Below are 14,981 nucleotides of genomic sequence, written 5' to 3' on the forward strand. Positions count from 1 at the left end.
GACATGAAGACCTGTGACCTTTGGGAGGTTAGTTGTGATGTCTTGGTACAGTCCATATCACAGTCGAGGTGCTGATGGACATATTAGAATGCATAAAGTCAGATAAATCTCTTGATCCTGACCAGATATATCCAAGAGCACTGCAAGAGGCCCTTTCCTGAAGAAGGGCCTGTGCCCGAAACGTCGAATCTCCTGTTCCCTGGATGCTGCCTGACCTGCTGTGCTGTTCCAGCAATAAAGTTTCAAAATATGCCTTGCCCCAATTTAGAACTTGAAACTATGGACCAATTTTGTCCCTACCATACCTATTTTAAAATTAATACAGCTCTAGTCACTTCCCGAGTAGTACTCTCTACACGCTGCTTGTGGAAGCTTTCTGAACACACTTAACAAATTAAGTTCCATCTAAGTTCTTAACCCTCTAGATGTCCCTGTCTATATTAGGAAAATTAAAACCACCTATTATAACAACCCTATTGCTCCTGCAAGTCTCCCTGAATATTTGTTCCTCTAATTCCCATTGATTAGTTGGAGGTTTATAGTGCAACCACTCTAACATCACCATCCCCCTCTTACTTCTTTGCACCGTTCACAAAACCTCATTCGATATTATCTCAGTTATTTCAACTTTAAATACTAGAGTGATATGCGCCTTAATCAGAACTATTGGTATTTAAATTGTTTCCATTTACATCTCTTCCGCGTAGTGATTTTCACATTCGCAGCACCCCTTGTCAAGGTACAGTCGAGATATGGAGCTGTAAATGGATGGGAACTGCACATCCTGTCACTTCCAGCATTTGTTATGTTTCCCCACACTGGGCAGTGATCTAACACAGTGGTACCGAACAGTGCAACAGTCTGGGTTTGTACATGAATGAACCAGTGCGGTCTGCACAGCTCCCCATGCTGAACATTTAGCCCAGGATTATAGATCAAGTTTGGTGTGGGTTGCACAGAGTTCCATTCTGGATATTGCTGGGTTGCATTCAGCAGTACAACAGCCGGATCTACACAGTGCTCCATCCTGAAGGTATAAAGGATGGGCTGGTTATGCGAGTTGGATTGCGAATGTGAGAGTACTAAACATCTGGCAATGCCTTTATTTTGAGTTTTCATTCTTGTGATTGGACTCTTCAAATCCTGACTCATCCTGTTAGACCCATCCTTTTGGATGAGTCATGGTGAGTGTTGTTGTTGTTGCAACATCTGAGTCTGCAACATGACCAACAGTACCAACAAAAGGACCAGAGGCTGCAGAGAGCGGCGTCTCCGTATAATGGAATGAGGGAATCGCATTCAGATCAGCCGTGGTCTTAGTGAATGGTGGGGCAGGATTGAACGGACCACTAATGCAACTCATACATTTCTGTTTGTTCCAAGCAAACTCCCCTTCTCTTCCAGTGTCCCATACTGGCGGAGAGGGAGTCACCTTCTGCTGTCCTTGCATAACAGGATGCTGGGGCCTCACTAACCTCCAGATTTCCCTGTACACCAGTTTTGAGCTCTGAGTGACTCCCTCCTGTCCCTGTCTCCCAGTCTCCCAGTCTCAAGCAGTTCAATGACTGCGTCCCGTTCCTGTGTCATAGTGTCAAGAAAATAAGTAACTGCCTCCTGTTCCTGTGTCCCAGTCTCGAGCTCTGGACTCTCTGGAACCAAGTTTTGATGGTCTTGCATTTTACAACAATCCCTTTACCTCTGAATAGGGTATTCCAATCAGCCTTTCACAGTGCTCGCCTAACACTTTCAAAATTGACCTTGTTCAAAGTTAGAACTTTAATGTTTACATCAGGTGTTTCCTATTCCAAAACTAATTTAAAACTAATGTTTATGTGTATCAGACTTGAAAGTTAAATAAACACTTCCTGCCCCTCCGTAACAGGCTCGAGAGGCTGAAGGGGCTCCTCCTGTCCTTGTGTAACAGACCCGAGACATTAAATGACACAGCAACCCGTGGATTACGAGCAGCCGTTAAACAGTATCTGATGGAGGTCTATCCCTTCCCAGAAACACAAACAACACAATGTACTCCAGGTGCCCTCTCAGTAACACTTCATAGAGCAGCAGCAACACCTCTCTTCGTTTTGAACGATTCTGTTGGCAAAATGTGCCAATATTCTAGATTTCCACCTTTTGAGGTAGAAACAGGGTAATATGGGCTGTATGGCCTTCTCTTCTCCCTTTGTAAGAGGCCCATAGGGACAGAATTGCTTCGGCCAGTTGCTGACCAGTAATCTCAATGCTCTGTCTCAAGGTTATGAAAGGATTTGATAACTTAAAACCAGGAGGAGCCTCACACTGGTCAATAAGCATGATACTTTGGGTTAAGATATCTAGAAACTTGCCCACCTAATTTTTTTTTAATGCAACCGATCTGTTATTTTATAATTGCCTCCTTTCATAAAAGAGGGGAACATATATAGACCCCTGCAGTGTCCTGTTAATACTTTCATATACAAGTTAAAAAAAGATTTAAAAGATTTAAAGATTTATGGTCCATCCCTCAGCAACCTTCATCCATTCCATCCAAACCCAGTAAATGTTCCCTTTTATATTGATATGAAAAGTGATGTGTGGAACTGGTGAACTGAGCCTGTTTGTTTAATAATGATTTGGAGATGCCGGTGTTGGCCTGGGGTGTACAAAGTTAAAAATCACACAACACCAGGTTATAGTCCAACAGGTTTAATTGGAAACACATTAGCTTTCGGAACGACGTTCCTTCATCAGATGATAGTGGAGGACACACTTCAGGGCACAGAATTTATAGCAAAAATTTACCAGTGTGATGAAACGGAAATTAGACATTGAAAAATACCTTGATTGTCTGTTGAGTCTTTCATCTGTTTGAATACCATGATAGTTTCATTTCTTTCATGTATAAATCACAAAACGTTTTTTCTTTTAAAGTTGCATTCTCAGGTTAGCTGTAACAATGAGTGACAGCTGGACGATATGTTGAAGGTGTTCGTCCCCTGTGTTCTCTGTCTATACCATGATGCTTAGATTGATTCTAATCTGAGAGGTGAGATTAACAGAGTTTTACATGAATTAATGCAGTTTTTGAGCAAAGTACAATGTAAATCTGCAAGTACAAATTCACCCCACAAAATATATATGTGCATGTGGGTCATTGTCTGTTTGTGTGTGGGTTTGTCTTGGTTGGGGGTTGTGAGTGTGAGAGGGATTGTATTTGTGTGTATAGTGATGTAGAGTGTCTTAAGCCTGTGAGGGGGTGCATGTGTGAGTGTGGTAGTGTGTGCGTGTCTGAGGTGGGGGTGAAGTTGAGTATCAGTGAGAGAGAGTGTATAGGTGTGTGCATGAGTGTAGAGTGGTCTAAGTCTCTGATCGGATGCCTTTGTGAGTGTGGGTGTCTGTAAGTGTGTGTATGTGAGTGTCTGTGTGCGTGTCTGTGTACATTTGTGTCCGTATGTATGTGCGTGTATAGGAGTGTGTGTGTGTGTGTGTAAAAACAGTGCAATGGTGGTCACCTGTAATGTGACATGAACCCAAGGTCCCGGTTGAAGCTCTCCCTATGGGTACAGAAATTAGCTATCAGCCTCTGCTCGGCCACTGTTCGCTGCTGCCTGTCCCGAAGTCCATCTTGAAGGATGGTCACCAGAAGGTCCGAGATTGAATGTCCTGGACCACTGGAGTGTTCCAGAACTGGGAGGGAACACTGCTGTCTGTTGATTGCTGTGTGGAGCCCATTCATCTGTTGTCGTAGCCTTTGTTCAGTTTCCCAGCGTTTGTTCAGTGACTGTAATTAATGCCAATCTCCATGGATTCAAGTTGAGGGTTTCCATCTTTTAATGATAAATGGGCGCCGTTCAATGTGTTATCCCATAACATGAGCGGGAACATCACCGACAGCACTGACAGTGATCAGCAGATTTAGAGAGAGGGAGCGAGATATCAGAATCTGAGAACATGAGACTGGAATGCTCCAAAAATGTATCAGAATCTGGGAACATTAGACTGGCATGTTCCAACAATAGACAGGAGTTTATCCAGTTATGTTTGGCGTCTTTCTGCATTTTATTGGTGGCCATTATCATCGCGGATCTATTACGCTCTTCTCATTATTCAATATTTTTATTATCCTTTCCTGGCTATCGTTGGTGTTCCTGGTATGTGTCACTGTCCAGATTTTTTTGTTCTATAAACCGGTTATGACTGTATTACTGTTCTTTTATATAGTCTGCACTTCTTGTCCCTATTATCTTCCTGTTGAAACTCTCAATCCATATATCACTCTACAGGCCACTATTAACTACATCAATGAATGTGTTCAATTACTGTCTCGCTCTCTGAGCTGGTAGTGTTACTCTCTATGTTGACCTACTCAGTTTCAGCGGAGAACTACAATTTACTGTGTCATTGCCTTTTCTATTTAAATATTAAGAGCAGGGACGTCACTCTCTACTGTTCTGGTTACAAACTCAACTTCTTTCCAGTGTTTCCATCTCATCCCTGGCCAATATCTGTGACTGAAGCAGATAATGTCACAGCTGTGGGAGATCACTTTGACCATGAGCTGATTCGTGACACCATTCCCTGACCATTTCTAACTTGAAATGCTCACCACTCCAGAATATATCTCACTGGTTTATTCCATCTGCTGTTTCAACATTGAGCTATGAAATACAGTCTTAAGGAAGCCAATAATCTGCTACTGACGCCCCCAGCTTCAACCTGCCAAAGCAAATCTGATTCGAGCTAACACCAAACTCCCATCCATCTGTCATTCATGTGCACGCCGATGTATATTGCTGTTTTGTCTGGCAATATTTTGATATTCTCAAACACTTTATCTCATCTGTCCATGAAACTTCTCTCGTTCTCTTTCTGTTGACTAACACCAAACTCCCATCCATCTGTCATTCATGTGCACGCCGATGTATTTGTTTTGTCTGGCAATATTTTGATATTCTCAAACACTTTATCTCATCTGTCCATGAAACTTCTCTCGTTCTCTTTCTGTTGATTAGCAAAAAGCCTGCCAGTTGTTTGTATTTAAAATAGATTCCTCCATGTGCGTTCCTTCTCAAACGATAAGTTTCACATTTAATCACGCCAATCGCGCACGCACTCTCCCTCAGTCTCTGGTGAACACACACACAGCAAATCTTCTCATTGTCGACATTGTAGTAACCTAATGCGAGGATAGTTAACATATGACAGTTAAGTTTGCAATACTCTCTATGCTGGGCAGATAGCGCAGTTTATTGATCAACACACTAGCATGGTCTGCACAGCTCTCCATGCTGGGCTGTCATCTTGTCCCAGTTTATGTTGTTTGTGGTGTTCTGTCAAGCAGATTCAGCATTTGATGTAACAAACCATTTCTGCTGATCTGACAATGCCTTTATTCAATGTTCTCATTCTTGTAAGTTTACTCTCGAAGATCTCACTTCTCCAGTTAGTCAAACTGCCCTGTCTATTTCCCCATATTTCCACAACATCTTTTTAGTCAATTAATTGTCTCTTTCTGTCTTTAATGTGAATCTTTCTGTCCCTCTGTTTATTTCCATGGCCTTTGTTTATGGCTCCCTAGTGTATCGAGTGCTGGCATTGTGAAGCTCAAAAATAGTGAAATGGTGTGTTTCAGGCTGTTGTTCACTTACCGGTATGTCCCATGTAATGGTCCATGGACAGGGGTGTTTCAGAAGTTATGAGACACATCCTTGTAACTTGGTCTGTACCTGTATTTGTCCCTCTCAGGTGATCTTTCGATCGAGGAAGCCCCTCAAGTAAAGGGCCAGGGATCTAAAGTGTGTGACAATGCTGTCACTTTAAAAAAAGTTTATTTTCTCCTTTCCTTAAATAAGAGATCTTAAAGGCCAAACTGCCTACTGAAAACGGCTCAAGTAAATAACTTACGACGCTTTTAGGGTTTATAATAAATAGCGGTAACAACGGCCTCGTAACTTATCCCCAGCTGCTCCTCTCTCTGAAACCTGACTTGATGCTGTTTCCTCCTGAATTGGAGAACTGTATGCAAGAATGTGTGTCTGAATTTTCCATTTTTCCAAGGGATGTGTTTATGGGATGTTGGTATATTGGAACAGTTCATTTGTAGAAGGTACTGTATCCATTATTCGGTAATGGTTTCCAATAGTCAAATCATTCTAAATTCCTGTTCATTTTGTATGGATTTTCATTTGAGTCTTTAAGTATGTTGTGTTTTGCTTCATGGTGAGTGGTTTGACTAATAGCATCACATCTGGAACTCCCACTTCACATCTACCTTTAAAATAAGGAAAGGTTGGCATCCAAGCTACCCTCTTAAAATAGTTTGAGGCAGTCTGGTTGGTCTATTGCAAACTGGGGTCTCTTGTCTGGTTCTAAATCGATAATACCAAACTGGTTTAGAATTACAATCCCTACAGTGTGCAAACAAGCCATGCGACCCAACAAGTTCACACCGACCCTCCGGGAAGTAACCTACCCAGACCCATTCCGCTACCCTATTATTACACATTTACCCCGACTAAGGCACCTAACCCAAACATCTCTGAAAACTATGAACAACTAACCATGACCAATTCACCTGACATGCACATCTTTGAATTGTGGGTGGAAACCAGAGCATCCAGAATAAGCTCATGCTGACACTGGAGAGTATGCACCGAGAGACTATTGGGTTCAAAGGTCGCGTATGGTAGTTGTTTTTGTCTTTGGTTCCGGATGTTGAATTCGGATGGTTTAAACAGTGTTTCGTGTATAAAGATTATTTCAGTCATTAAGAGTTCTCTGGGTGTGGAAGAATTGAAGTTGGGTGTTTTACAAAAGGTAATGAAGGCAAAGCTGTAGGAATTTGCAGACAAGCTGGAGTTGGTTTGCGATTGTCTGTGAGAACATGAGAGATAATTACAGCGAGAGCTTGGCAATTAAATTTGGTGGAAACGACATCAGAGTCTTTAGAAATGGCCAGAATTCAATTTCAAATGAGGCGCCTTGAACATGAGAAGGAATTGAAACTGTTTGAATTATGATGAAAAGTAGAAATAAAAGAAAGGGAAATGAAGAAGAAAGAAAGAAAAAGAGAGAAGAAAAGCAGAGAGTTTCAACTTCAAAAGTTAGTAATTAGAGAGGAAAGTTGACATATAAGTTGGAGATGAAGGTAGTCGGTAGGCTGGATAAGGAGGATAACTGAGGATGAGCAACCCCATTGTACCAATGGCCTGATGGGATTCTGTTTAAATAAACCCAGACATTATCTAAATTTGATGAGAAGAATGGGGGAGCCTTTTAAATTTCATTTGAAAAAGTGGCTAAACACATGCAGTGCCCAGTGACCATGTGGATTTAGTTGATTCAAACAAAGCTGATAGGTATTTGCATCCCTATCGGAGGCGGTATCTGAGGAGGAGGAGGAGGAGGTGAAGAAAGCCATCGGAAGTGCATATGAGCTTGTGCCAGAAGCCGACAGACAGTGTTTCAGGAATCTAAAATAGTGTCCCTGGTTAAACGCACATTGAGTTTGAAAGGATCAAACAAAGTAATTTTGAAAGGTGGGTAAGGGTATTAAAAACAGAGCAAAGGTATGACACTCTTATTTTGGAGAAGATCAACAATTCACTTTCTGCAGTCGTGACAACTCGTGTGGAAGAGCAGAGAGTTAAAATGGCAAGATTAGAAGCTGAAATGGCTGATGATAATAATTTGGTTCAAAAATCAAAGTCTGGTTTCTGTGAGGGATTGACAAGAATGTGCGAGATCTTCTTTAAAAATATCCCTGTGAGAGTAAGGTTTATTGGCATAGGCCAGGTGTAGCAGGTAAAGAGGTTAGAGCATTAAGAGGTACAGAAGTATGTAACTCTTTTATGCTGAGACATTTATGCTGAGACATGAGGAGCTATGTCATTCAGAAGGACTATTGGAGAGATGAGAAGTGTTCCATTACGTAATGTGTGGTTGGAGCGTCCAGTGGAAACATCAACAGATTTATGCCAAAAAAGGGAAGGAGGCCTTGAACTTGGTGTTGGCATTGCAACATTCCAGCATTTAAATTGCAAATAACATACATGAGACAAATCTTTATCACTGATCGTGACCCCTTAAAGTTTTTGGAGAAGTTTAGGGAAAAAAAATACCAGTCTATTTCGATTGAGCTTATTATTGCTGCCATTCAGTTTGAAATTATACAATTGACAAGGCAAGAAAACCTACGTTTTGACACGTTGTGGAGACTTGGATGAAGAAAGACAAAGGCATTCTGTGGCAGGAGTAAAATGACTGAAATCGAATCTCGTTGTGAACATTTGCGTGCTCAGAGTCAATGTAATATACATGCATTGTAGTCTACTAATAGAGGACGATTAGGAGGTCTAAAATTAATCCATCTTTGTATATTGATGGATCATTTTATTAAAGGTGAGTTGTGAGTTTACTATCACTGTAAAGAGGTTTTGTTCTCTTTGATTGTTTTTGAAGAGAGGTTCTAAAGGCAGAGGTGCAGAACTGAAGTCTGAACACAGTTTAAGTAAATAACTGAGGAGGCCTTTAGGTTTCATTAAATGGCGGTAACAATCGAAGGGTAGTGGCCAGCTCTCCCAGACCAGGTTTTCTCGTTTTGCTTTTACCTGCAGCATTCAGAAGTTGTTTGGGGATCCCAGAAGGGTTGAACGTTTCAATATGTGATCCCTAGCTGCGTTTCTCTCTGAGATCTCTGTTGATGTTGTTTCCTCCTGGATCAGAAAATTGCATGTCAGAATCTGTATTTGAATATAGCTTTGTGGGAAGCGATGTATACCAAGAAGATACGGTATCTATTGTTTGTGTAAGTGTTCCAACATTTAAGCTATCCCAAAATATTCTTTTCTTCGATTGGATTTTAAATAAAGCATTTGAATAGATTATATTTTACTTAATGTCGAGAGGTTTGACCAGTCACAACGTATCTGGAACGCACACTTCACATCTATGCTTAAAATAAGGATAGGTTTGGGTCTAAGCGACCTTCTTAAAATATTTTGCGGGGATCTGGTCTGGTCCACAACACTTGTAGCCGAGAGGTTTCTGGCTGACTCCTGTTATTGAAAAGTTAGTGGAGGGGCTGGTGATGGTTTGCTGGAGGTTGTGCTGTGAGCTGCCTCAGACATTCAGGGAGACCTGAGGATTTGGTGACCCAACTCTGGATGGAGCATGGGGACTGTAGTTACAGCATCTGGGTCTGTAAAATGAACAACAAATGCAGCAGAGGCTGCAGAGAGGGGAAGCTCTGAAACCATGCAGTGAGTGTGTGTGGGGAAAGGGATCTGCTGGACTAACCCCGGGTTTTCAGGAACAGCTTCCCAAGCTCCACTTCACCCAGGATCACAGAGTGAGGGGACCCTGATTGAACAAGGAGCTGGTCACAGAGCAGTGTCATCTCCTTCAACACGACCTGCAGCTTCACACCAGGGGCAGGATAGTGCTGCCAGTGGCCACTATGGTCACAGTTTCATTGAGCTTCTATGATCCAGAACTTTCCAGGCAGGACTGGGTGACATATCCATCATTTCCCAGTATCTCCACAGCAGTGTCACCATTCGGTGATGGAGGATATATATATGGTGGGTGAGGGCAATACATTGTTTCTCCCACAGCAGGGAGCTGCCGGGTGTATCCAGTACAGTGGGATTCCTGATGGTGTACATGGCATCTGCGGAGTACCCATGTCAATGGGGAGAGGTAGAGGAAATGAAGGAGCTCTCTCTTTATTAATGTGCAGCGTGCCCATGCACACTACATGGCAGCAGTAACGGCCTCTTCATTCAGAAGCAGTCAGCCATTCCCATCGTTAATGGGTGTCCACGTAGAAATAAATAAATATATCATGGATAAAGGCGGTCCCCTTGAAGCACGTTTCAAAACATCAGCCCCACCACCAATCAACCACATCAAAGTATTCCATGTGTACGGAGAGCAATGGGGTCACTTGGAGCGTCAAGGAGCAGACGATCAGGATGAAGAATAACCTCCCATGTCTGAACGGGTCTGAGTGAACAACCCAGTACACAGTAACATTAAGTCGTGTAATCCCTCTCCATTTCAGTAACATACGGCCTTCCATAATTACTGTAAATGAAATAACAGGTTATATCATGTTAAATTCCACCTGCCAAACTATTATCTATTGCCTTTACCTCTCTGAATCTATCTGTAGATCCTCCACCCTCTCTTGATAATGTAATCTCTTGCTTATCAGCAGCGACATCACCAAACTCAGCATCTGTATATCTGTTCCATCCTCCTGATCATTAATATGGGTGGCACTGTGGCACAGTGGTTAGCACTGCTGCCTCACAGCGCCAGAGACCCGGGTTCAATTCCCGCCTCAGGCGACTGACTGTGTGGAGTTTGCACGTTCTCCCTGTGTTTCGTGGGTTTCATCCGGGTGCTCCGGTTTCCTCCCACAGTCCAAAGATGTGCAGGTTAGGTGAATTGACCATGCTAAATTGCCCTTAGTGTTAGGTAAGAGGTGCTACACAGTGTAGAAACAGGTGCTTCGGCGGGGCGGTGTGGACTTGTTGGGCAGAAGGGCCTGTTTCCACACTGTAAGTAATCTAATATAGATTGTAAATAGTTGAGGACCCAGCGCTGGTCACTGTGTGACCCTACTGGTTACATTCACTCTAACTGATTTATCCTGAGTGCCTGCTTCCGGTATGATACCCAGGCCTCCCCCATTCCTGTGCAACACAATCGAATAAGAACAAGGAGCATCTGTGAGGAATCCAACGTCTCGAACCTGCTCCGCCACTTTTCCACTTTTCTGCCATCTCTCCATCCTAAAACTCTTGTCTCTTGTTGTAGATTGCGCCACAGGGAAGAAAAGCCACTACACATCTACACTTTCAATTACTTTTAGCATTTTACAGCCCTCAATGAGATCTCCTTTTATTCTTATAAACTCGAGAGTATAGGCCTGAACTGCTCATTTTCTCTTCATAAGACAAACACTTCAAATGTGGAATAAATCTAATAAAGTTCTTCTGAATTGCCTCCAATGCAAATACCTCATCCTGCAGGACACCCAAACTATACTCCAGTTGCAGCCTCACTAATGCCTTGCATAGCTACACAAACATCCCCTACCTTTCTACTCTATCCTTTTACAAATAAACACTGAAATCATGCATGTATTTCTCATTACTTGCAGTACAAGCTAATAAATTACTCCCAAACACATGTTGTCTGATCTTACCACTTACTCTTTGGAGAAGCGACATATCCAATGCCATCAGGAAGAGCAGAATCATTCCATCTCCAGGAATTCTACTATCCACCTCGCTTGTCACATCTTTAAGTAACTCAAACAAACAATTCAAACTCGATTTATCCTTTGTAAAACCATGTGGACTCCAATGGATCGTGGTTTAAATTTGCAAATGTCCTCAACAATGGATTCTAATAATTGTCTTAAATTACAATAGTTTATCATTACGTTTTCCTCCTAAATGTATACAGTAATTATAATTTCTTCCCTTTCAAAAACGTTTACATTTCCTTTGAATTCCTGTTTAGTGGGCAAAAGGTTTTAAGAGATCTGCTCCAATTGCTGTTTGAGGCATGTGTGGCTGACTGGACTCTTCATTCTGCTGGTGTACAATCTCGATGGGGTGACGTCTTTCTGGTGTTCCCATATTGTCGTCTCCAAGGCCAGAATGACCTTCTATCAATGATGATTTAGGGGATTGAGGGATTATGTAATCCTCCTGTTGCTGTGTAACATTTTGAGGAGCTGATGGGTCTTCTCGTACTTCTCCCTAACAGGTGGAGAGACCGAACAGTCTCCTCATGTATCCCGGAGATGGGACCGAGGGAGTGATTGGACTTCTCTTGTTCCCAAACAACAGACATGTGTCTGAATTACCTCTTCTTTTCTCATGAAAGAAGTCTCAGATTTTTTTTTATCCTTATCCAATTCCCTTGAAATCGGCTCGGTGAGTCTGAATGGCCTCCAATCACTGTGTGACCTCTTCCAGTTCCTATGTTACAGACTTGAGGAGGCAGAATGGACTGATCCTGTTGCTATTTAACAGGATATTGGTGCGGCATGGCCTACTGTTATAGGCTCGAGTGGCTGATTGGCCTCCTTCTGTAAATGTATATCAGGCTCCAGGGGCTGAATAGCCTCGTCCTGTTTTGGTGCAACAGGCTGGAAGGCCTGAATATCCTCCTGTTGTTCCTGTGTAACAGGCTGGAGAACAGAATGGATTCCTCCACTATCTGTGTAATTCACTTCACTTGCTGACTCGTTCAGTCATCTATGTTGAAACAGGACAATCTTTAATTTATGTAAACTCCAATGGCTACTGGGTCAACCTGATCATCTTTTCGTTATAAGCTAGCACCTTCATTGCAGGAACCATCTCTGAGCTGCTTCCAATATTACAATATCCTTTCTTCATTGAAGAGACGAAATCAGTACACACTATTCCAGATGTGATCTCACTAAGACCCTGTACAGCAGCAGCAACACTTCGCCAGCCGGTTGTAAGGTTCCCACCCAGGTTAGAGCTGTGTCAGATCTCTGGGGGAAACAGCATTGTTGGAAGATCAATGTCCTTCTCTACTCCATCAGCATAACGGGAGATCTGGAGAAATAAATGATTGAGATCATAAATGATGTGGCGAGATGATCTCTACCAGTAATCTCCCCAGAGCCCACATTGCTCAGCTTCCACAGAATCTAGTAAGGTGGAACGCATAAACAGCAATGAGGAGCAAACATTGATGGGAGTTATATATCAAAGTGAAAGCTACAATGCAAATGCTGGACATGTTATAAAACAGGAAATAAGATATACACATTTGTGGGTACTTCAGTAATAATGTATTGTTTAAATTATATTTAAACTGTGTTAACCCAATTGAATGCTAATGCTGGGAAAAATGGATTTCATGACCACGTCTGAGATGGTTTGCATGAACATTATATCGAGCACTGAGCTCTAGATCAGGTTATTTAGGAATTGGTGTTGAGTGATCAGAAGAGGTAATTGAAAATTTTGCTGGAAAGGACCTTTTGGGAACAGTGACCACAATGTAGTGGTTTTCTTTTGTGGTGTTTGAGTACACGGCAGTTTTTGTTTTATTTGAACGAACGGTTATAAATCTGAGGTAAAAACAATGACTGCAAATGCTGGAAACCAGATCCTGGATTAGTGGTGCTGGAAGAGAACAGCAATTCAGGCAGCATCCGAGGAAGCTCCTCTGATGCTGCCTGAATTGCTGTGCTCTTCCAGCACCACTAATCCAGAATCTCGTTATAAATCTGAATCATGCAAGCCATGAAGGTGTGAGGAGAAAGAGGGGACTACAGATGCTGGTGATCAGAGTCGAAGAGTGTGGTGTTGGAAAAGCACAGTCAGGTAGCATTCTGAGAGCTGATAAATCGATGTTTTGGACATATGCCCTTCATCAAGAATGAAGCTTATGGGCCAAGGGAGCTGAGCTATAAATGAGAAGGGGGTGCGGCAGGAGGGAGGTAGCTAAGATTGTGATAGGTAGATGAAGATGATAGGTGATGAAAGGAGACAGAACAGCTCATTCACAACATCCATTAAACCCGATGTGGTCTTCTCGACATTGGCGAGGAAGGAGGTCAACTTGTGGATCATTTCAGAGAACATCTCTGGGACAGCCATATTGAACAACTCCATTATCTTGCGGCTAAGCAGTTTAACTCCCCTTCCCACTCTACCAAGGACATAAGGGTCCTGGACCTGCTCCATCTCCAAACCCGAGCCACCAGAAGCCTGGAGGAAGAAAGCCACCTCCTCTGCCTTGGGACCCTCCAACCACAGGGGATCATAGTGGATTTCGCCATTTCCCCATTTCCCCTAATCCCACTTATCCCACTCCAACCTTCCAAGCCACCACCGCCCTTTTGAATGTTCGTATGTGTCCACCTTCCTTCTTATCAATCTGATCCACCCTCCTCTCCGACTATCACTTTAAACCCCACCTTCATCTACCTATTAGATGAAAGGAGGCAGCTTAGAAAAATGCCAAGTGTTGCAGTAAGCCAGTGGATTCAGAGAAATGTAGGACCCAGCAAAGGAAGACCAAGAAACTGAGAAGAAAATCAAAAAGCGAAAAAGCGTGTAAACGAAAAAAATATATAAAAAACTACTAAAAAGCGCCTATCAATGTATGAAAACAAATGAAAACAAGGCCAAATGTGGAACAGTTGGTGGGCGTTCAGATTAATTTATTGCAGAGAACAGAGAGATCGCAGTGAAAAGAAACAGTTTCTTTGTGTCTATCTTCATGGAAGAATGTCCAGAAATTCTTCCAGAAATACCAAGTGACCATGGGACTTGTGTAAGTAAAGTCTAAGATCATTCTTATCAGTGATGAGATCATCTTTGAAAAGAAAGCTGGATTGAATAGTTATAAATCTGACAGACTAGATGTACTTCATACAGGAATTTCAGAGGAAGCAGCAATAGACATGTTGGTTGCATCGCAGATTTCCACTTTCTTTTCCGACACATTCCCGAAAGTCATTTAGCCAAACTGGATAAGGCAAAGGTTGCAAATATTATCCAACACTTTGAGAAAGGCTGAAGGTGGAGAGTGGTGACCTACAGACCAGTTATCTTGTCATCTGCAGTCGGGTATCTGGTGCACTCGATTACAAAGAACATGCTACTAGATATTTAGAAGGTAATAACATAACTGGGGAGTGTGAGAATGTACCGATGAAAGGAAAACCAGAAGTGGCAAACATTGTTTGGAATGGTTTGAAGATGATTCTTGTGGACATAGGCAATGAAGAACTATTGGATAACGTATAGTTAGATATTCATGAGCTTTTTTTAAGAACTCACACACTAAGCTCATAAGAAATGTTAAACCGAGAGGTATTGGGAAGAACATATGCAAATTGGAAAGTAAAAATTAGGTTTTCATTCATGTGAATGTAATTGGAATATATAGGATGTCGTGCACCAGTTGCATCGAGCGTTGGTGACACTAAACTT

This window comes from Chiloscyllium plagiosum, chromosome 8 (assembly GCF_004010195.1).
Source record: "Chiloscyllium plagiosum isolate BGI_BamShark_2017 chromosome 8, ASM401019v2, whole genome shotgun sequence".
NCBI classification, from domain to species: Eukaryota; Metazoa; Chordata; class Chondrichthyes; order Orectolobiformes; family Hemiscylliidae; genus Chiloscyllium; species Chiloscyllium plagiosum.